Below are 7,571 nucleotides of genomic sequence, written 5' to 3'. Positions count from 1 at the left end.
TTATCTCACTTAAATTATGGTTATCAAAAAGTTGAACAATAGTGGCGTTCTTGGCCCAAATGCCGCGAATATGTATTAAAAGATTGAGAAATGTTGCCATTTTAAGCTTCATTTTTAGTGGCGTTTTGACTAAAACGCCGCAAAAGGATAGCCTTTAGCAAATATGTTTTAAAAGTGTGCAAAATGCTTTCGTTTTTTCTGACTATTAGTGGCATTTTTAAGAAAACACCGCAAATATGTTTTAAGCGTGTGGAAAACGCTGTCTTTTTTTTCTAACTATTAGTGGCGTTTTTTAGTAAACGCCGCAAAAAGAAGCTTTTAGTGGCGTTTTCTCATTAAACGCCACGAAAAATGTTTTAAGAGTGTGCAAAAGGTTGTCGTTTTTGTCTGCCTATTAGTGGCGTTTTTACTAAAACGCCGCAAAAGGATATCCTTTAGTGGCGTTTTCTCATAAAACACCGCAAAAATGTTTTACGATTGTGCAAAATGTTTAAAACGCCACGAATATCGATTATCAGTTTACAAAACGTTGTCGTTTTAGCTTCGTTGGTGGCACTTGTGATAAACGCCGCAAGGTTCAATTCAATTAACTTAAACAGCGTCGTTTGTTTAGGCCAGAATTTCTCTTGTTTTCCCCTAAATCTGATTACCCCGATTTCATTCCCCCAATTTCCTAATTTCTTCAATGATTTTCCCTAACTGCGTCTTCCCCAACTTAAACCCGATTTCATTCCCCCATTTACCCAATTTCTTTTCTCTCATTTTTCGTAACTGCGTCTTCCCCAAATTATTTTCCACATTTTCCCAACTTCCCAATCCCCAAGTGGTCGAAATCTTTAATTTTTGAAAACCCTTTTCTCTCCGTCGTATCCTCTTCTCTCTATCACAGCCTCTTCTCTCTGCCAGTACCGCTGGAATTTCGAGTCCTATAGGTATTGTTACTCCTTATATGGACCCTTTATTTAGTTTTAATCTCTTTGAAAATGGATAATGCATGTCATCTGTTGATGTTGTTTTTGATATAGCTGACTTTGTGTATATATTGACTTTGTTAGGTTGTATTTTATTACTTTATAAGCTTTGAATTTATATTTTTTTTATAAGTACAATGTGTCTTACTTGGGTGTTTAGGAAATGTTGGGATCTTGAGTTGGATTACTATGGAAAATGGAAAGTTGTCTTATCTCGATGTGATTGGGTTGATATTAATACTACTCGCGGAATTAAAAACGATCAATTTGGTTTTACAATTGATTCACACCGGAGAACAATTGATAGACGAGCTGTATTTATTTTCTTCTCAAGTGAAACAAGTTTTTTACTTGAAAGATCCAATTGATGAGGGTTGGTACGTTGTACTCCAAAACACCCCTAGAGACTTGTTTGATGATACGTGATATTCGCGATAGGTTTTAAAAATTTATAATTGACCACTCTTGAAGCTAACTATTATCACGATAAAGGCAAGTGTACCTATTGAACAGTAGTATAGTTTTAGCAAGGCCGGATTGTCGAACCCAAAGGAACCAAGAGTACTAGTAATTACTTTCTTTTTATTATCTAGCCTAAAAATTAAGGGATTTGTTTATCTAAACAAATTAACTAAACTAAGAGTGCACAAAGAGAAAATTGGGGAAAAGCTTTTGGGAAAACTCGATTGATTAAGACAATAACCAATGAAAAATCCACCTAGACTTCACTTGTTATTTGACTCTGAATCAGATGATTTATTCATTTGACTTGATCCGTGGAAATCCCTAAGTTATATTGAAATCTCTAGATTGATTAATTGAAATCTCTTTCTAATTAACACCTTAGTGTTGCATTAACTCGATCTATGGACTCCCTTATTAGGTTTCACCCTAATCCGGCAAAATCTTGTCACCCTATCTCTAGGCGTGCAATCAACTCCGATTAATTACGACAAATTTACTCTTAGACAGGGACTTTTGCTCCTCTTAATAAGTGCATTAACTTGAATCAATATCCTGGAATATTAAAACAAGAATTAAGAACATATAATTAAGAACAAGTCAAATATTTATCATACAATTCAGATAATAATAACAAGATCTGTCTTAGGTTTCATTCCCCTTAGGTATTTAGGGGGTTTAGTTCATAATTATGAAAGAAAACATCTCAAAAGAATAAAGATAACAAAACAAAAAGAAAACCCAAAACTTCTAAAGGAAATTGAAGGGAGATCTTCAGTCTTGACGATGAATTCGACTTTTGAGATGGATCAATCGGCTTTCCTTGAGTAATTCATTGCCTCCTACTCTGTATGTCTCTTCTAAGTGCCTCCTCAGGTGTTTAAATAGGCTTTAGAATGCCTAACAGCCCTCAAGAATGGCCTTTTCCGAAAAGGACTAAACTTAGGCTCTATAGGGACAAGCCCGTGTGTCACGCCCGTGTGTGATTTCTTCAATCCGTGTTCAAGGCTGTTACATAAGCACGGGCATGTGGTCTACCCGTGTGAGGAAGTCCAAGCCGTGTTGATTTCCCATGTTGGTCCATTTTCTCTGTTTTCGGCCCGTTTCTCGCTCTTTTTACTCTCCTATGCTCACCTAAGTATAAAACATGAAATAAAAGGATTAGGAGCATCGAATTCACCAAATCTAAGGATAATTCATCCAAAAATATGCTAAGAATGGGATAAAAATATGTATAAATTACGGTTTATCAAATACCCCCACACTTAAGCGTTTGCTTGTCCTCAAGCAAAATCCTCAGCTCACAATCAAACTAAATTCTTCTCAACTTATAATTCTCATTAATAGTCTCTCAAAATAAACCATAAGTAATCACACATTTAGATTCAACTAGAAGAACATCAAAGTTTCAAACATTCCAAGTTGAGCATTTTATCACGAAAACATATGTGTCTCCCCTCATCTAAGTGATTACCTTTGATTCAAAATATCACAAAGTTAAACCTCCTCACTAAAGGTTTACTCAAATCACTCGAGGTGTTTAAGGACAATAAATGAAGCACTCATTAGTCAAAATGAAAATTATTATCATAGGCTTGCATGAAAATCACATCTCCACCACTATGTTTTGAGATGATACATTAATCAAAAGGTCGTTAGAGGGTTATAATGTGGCTTTGGTTAGGGGGTGTAGTCACAAGCTGAAAGAGAATGTTAGGATCGAGATTGAATTGAAAAATACCTAACTAGAAAAATACTACAACTTGATAAATTACATTTTTAATTAGAAAATCCTAGAATTGAGCTTTTCTTCATGGGATAACGAATTTAAAAACTTAAGCTCAAAAAAAAAAAGAATTACTACTAATATCAATGCATTTTTTTTTAATTAAGAACAAGTCAAATAACATAGAACTTTGCTAATTATTACAACGAAAAATAAAACATAGCTAAGCAATTAATTCAAATCAAATCTTGACAAAAATAGGGATCAAGTTAATTTAGGGGATTTCAACAATAATGGGTTATGGGTTAATATTGAGGGTAAATCAATGGATGGATTATTAGGCTCAAGAGGGTTTGCTAAGGGTTAATTATGAAGGTAGGCTTTTATGGAGTGAGTGGGTTAAACCTAAGTGTCTTTATCATCTTGACATATCAAATCAAATGTGTGGTCTTGACATGTATAATCAAGCAAGTTCTAGAATAACATATCAATATTGACGTACTCAAAGTAACAATAAAAGTGAGCATGAAAGTAGAGGTTGGGTTCGACAACCACAGTGTCCAACGAAGAGGTTATCGTGGTGGTCGGGTAGGACATGGTAGTCATGGAGAACCTTTTCCAGTGGAGTTTCAAGTTCATAAGTAATAGTGAGCTTTGGAGCTCTTTATAACTGTGATAGAATCAGGAACTTCTTTAGGAAATATAAAGAAGCATAATTACTTGTAAAGAAATAGCTAAATAAAAATTATAAAATCTCAAGATAAAATAAAAATAGTATTAAAGGGAAATAAAAAGTAATTTCAAAATATAAATAAAGATAAAAATAAAATAAATAATAAATAATAGGTGTTTATAAAGAAATTGGGGCACACGGGCGTGCCCCCCATGCGTTTCGTGGTTTTCGAAATTGGTCGCATTGGTGCACACGGCCATGTTGCACAACCGTGTCATTCTTCGTTCGCTTCTTCCACGCCTGTGTATGCAGGCGCACGCCCGTGTTGTTTTGACAGGCTCGACCACGGTCGGTTGGTACGGGCATGTCGCACGCCCATGTTAATTTAGAAGGATTGCCCACGGCCATATCACACGGCCGTGGCAACTTATCGATTCCCGTCTTGGGGAAAAATTATGCCCTATTTTCACACAGCCGTATCGCACAGCCGTGTTTCCTTCCATGGTATGGGCACGGCCTAAGACACGCCCGTGTGCCTGGCTGTGTGTTTCCTGAAAACCTGCGTTCAGTGACTCAGTGAATTAAATGTTAAAAACTAAAATTTAAAGAAGTTAACACTGTTAGTGCTCGGTTTGCCTCCCGAGAAGCGCTTATTTATAGTCTAAGCTCGACTCCACCTTGTGGGCATATTTAGGTAACTTCGTGGAGCCGTAGCTCCTCTTTATTGTCTTTGAAATTCTCATCGTTATAAAGTTTGAGACATGTCCATTTACCTTAAAAGTACCTTGTGATGGATGGCTTACCTCTACTGTGCCATATGGAAAAATGCTGAGTACCGTAAGAAGGATTGCTCCGTTAGGTTCAAAAGTGGCAATACGAGGGTCTGCTACATCTAGTAGTACTTTGTCTCCAACCTTAAGTTGAATTGGTGAAATATTAAGCTCGTCATGGCGTGGTTTTGGTTTATCGTGTGTCCTTGGTTTATGTGTTCGCCATTCATCCAGTTCCTCGATTTTTAGCCTTCGTTCTTCATAAATGGGTTCTTTGTTGTTACTTGAACAAAGCTCATGTGTGCTCTTCGAAAGTGTTTCCTGAAAAGAAGGTTGCAACACATGGTCAGTATTAATAGGATTATGAGCTTGAAGAGTAACTGAGTCATCACTCACACGAAGTGTGAGTTCACTTGTACCAACATCAATAATGGTTCTAGCAGTTGCTAAAATGGGCCTTCCTAGAATTAGAAGTGCGTCACTACCCTCTTCTATGTCTAGAAAAACAAAATCGATTGAGAATACAAATTCATCAATTTTTACAAGTACATCTTCAATGATGCCTCTAGGAAATCTGATAGTTTTATCGGCTAACTGAATACTCATCCTAGTTTGTTTAGGTTTCCCAAGACCTAGTTGTTTAAATATTTTGTAGGGATGACATTAATACTAGCACCTAAATTAGCCAAAGCATTTTTAACATTTAAGCTACCAATTAAACAAGGAATCATAAAACTCCCTGGATCTTTCAATTTGTTGGCAAGCTTGTTCTGTAGAATGGCTGAGCAAACTGCATTTAACTCCATATGCGACACCTCATCCAACTTCTGTTTATTTGCTAAACCTTTAAAAATTTGACTGCATTTGGCATCTGCGAAAGAGTTTCAATAAACGGTAAGTTAATGTGTAATTTCTTTAATAGTTTAAGGAATTTACCAAATTGTTCATCTGTGCAGTATTTCCTTGTCGCATTGGGGTATGACACTAGTGGTTTGTACTTTTTACTTACCGGTTTCTGCTCACTGTGGTCTACCTCGCCTTTACCTTTACTTAACACAATTCCTTGCATCGGTACTGGTTCAGGTTCAACTAAACCTTCCTCGTCTTGGATGGTAATTGCGCTGAGTTGTTCCCTTGGGTTAGATTCAGTGTTACTCGGCAGGCTACCTTGTGGTCGTTCAGAAATTAATTTGGCGAGTTAGCCTATCTGAGTTTCGAGCCCTTGGATCGATGCTTGTTGATTCTTAAGTGCTGTTTCGGTATTCTGAAAGTGAGTTTTCGACACCGAGATAAACTTTGTTAGGATCTACTCAAGGTTCGGCTTCTTTTCTTTTTGGTAAGGTGGTTGTTAAAAACCTGGAGGATGTTGTCGGCTTTGATTCCCTTGACCACCCTACGAGAAGTTGGGATGGTTCCTCCAACCTGCATTATATGTGTTACTATATGAGTTATTTTGAGATCTAGAGTTATTACCCATATATTAAACTTCTTCCTCCTCAGTACTAGAGTTGAAGGGTTGATATTCTGTGTATGCTCCTCCTCCATTAGAATTGCACTTCATCACTGGATGCACTTGAGTAGAACCACACAAACTGTCAATTTTTTTATTTAAGAGTTCTACCTGGTTAGATAGCATAGTAACCGAATCGAGGTTGAAAACACCGGCTGCTTTCATCGGCTTTGTCTTCATAACTTTCCACTGATAGTTATTCAGTGACATCTCCCCAATAAATTTGTAAGCATCCTTAGGTGTCTTATTATTGATAGTCCCACCAGCGGCTGCATCAACCATCTGTCTAGTTAAAGGATTCAGGCCATTGTGAAATGTTTGAACCTGCAACCATAAGGGCAGCCCATGGTGAGCGCATCTTCTCAAGAGGTCCTTGTATCTCTCTCATGCATCATAGAGTGTCTCTAGATCCATCTGCATAAAAGAAGAGATATCATTCCTCAATTTAGCTGTTTTAGCCGGGGGAAAATATTTAAGTAAAAATTTTTCGGTCATTTGTTCCCAAGCAGTGATTGACCCTCGTGGTAACGAGTTAAACCATTGCTTTGCTTTGTTCATCAACGAAAAAGGAAAAAACCGAAGGCGATTGGCATCATCAGAAATGCCATTGATTTTAAAAGTGTCGCAAAACTCTAGGAAATTCGCCAAATGAGCGTTTGGGTCCTCATCCTGCAAACCATCAAACTAAACAAACTGTTGGATCATTTGAATTATGTTAGGTTTCAGTTCGAAATTATTTACTGCAACAACAAACCTGACTATACTTGTCTCAGTTCCTGTTAAAGTAGGTTTAACATAATCATACATAGTGCGTGGAGCAGGATTCTGATTTACCGAGTCAGCAGCAATCGCAAGAAGTAATGGATTTTCCTGATTTTCAGCCATCTCTTTGGTTGTGGTGTGAATGTCGTCCTCTTGCTCTTCCTCTGTGTATCTTAGGCTTCGCCTTATTTCTCTTCAGTTTCTGCGAGCTGTGCGATTGATCTCACTATCAAAAAGTAATGGTCCCAACGGGTTTCTTCTAGTCATACACTATAAAAAGCCCTGCCAGAAGCGAATAAAAGAGAAATTAGAAAAGAAAAGAAAATTTTAAATTGCAAATAAAGTAAAATAGCTAAAGTAATAAAAACCGAGTGTTCCTAATATCTTAGTTCCCCGGCAACGACGCCAAAAATTTGATACGTGATATTCGCGACAGGTTTTAAAAATTTATAATTAACCATTCTTGAAACTAACTATTATCACGATGAAGGCAAGTATACCTATCGAACAGTAGTATAGTTTTAGCAAGACCAGATTGTCGAACCCAAAGGAACCAAGAGTACTAGTAATTACTTTCTTTTTATTATCTAGCCTAAAAATTAAGGGATTTGTTTATCTAAACTAATTAACTAAACTAAGGGTGCACAGAGAGAAAATTGGGGAAAAGCTTTTGGGAAAACTCGATTGATTAAAACAA

At 36.9% G+C, this 7,571-nt stretch overlaps 1 non-coding gene across 1 annotated transcript; it reads left to right on the top strand.

Moving 5' to 3' along the window:
* Positions 1 to 6,452: 6,452 nt before the first annotated feature.
* Positions 6,453 to 6,559, top strand: LOC128283141 (small nucleolar RNA R71). The gene has a single exon (XR_008273482.1). It is a non-coding gene; the product is annotated as a small nucleolar RNA R71 (small nucleolar RNA).
* The last annotated feature ends 1,012 nt before the right edge of the window (positions 6,560 to 7,571 follow it).

The sequence above is a fragment of the Gossypium arboreum genome, chromosome 10 (genome assembly GCF_025698485.1).
Source record: "Gossypium arboreum isolate Shixiya-1 chromosome 10, ASM2569848v2, whole genome shotgun sequence".
In the NCBI taxonomy this organism is placed as follows: Eukaryota; Viridiplantae; Streptophyta; class Magnoliopsida; order Malvales; family Malvaceae; genus Gossypium; species Gossypium arboreum.
The sequence above is the reverse complement of the archived record's forward strand: the minus strand, read 5'-3'. Positions and strand labels throughout refer to the sequence as shown.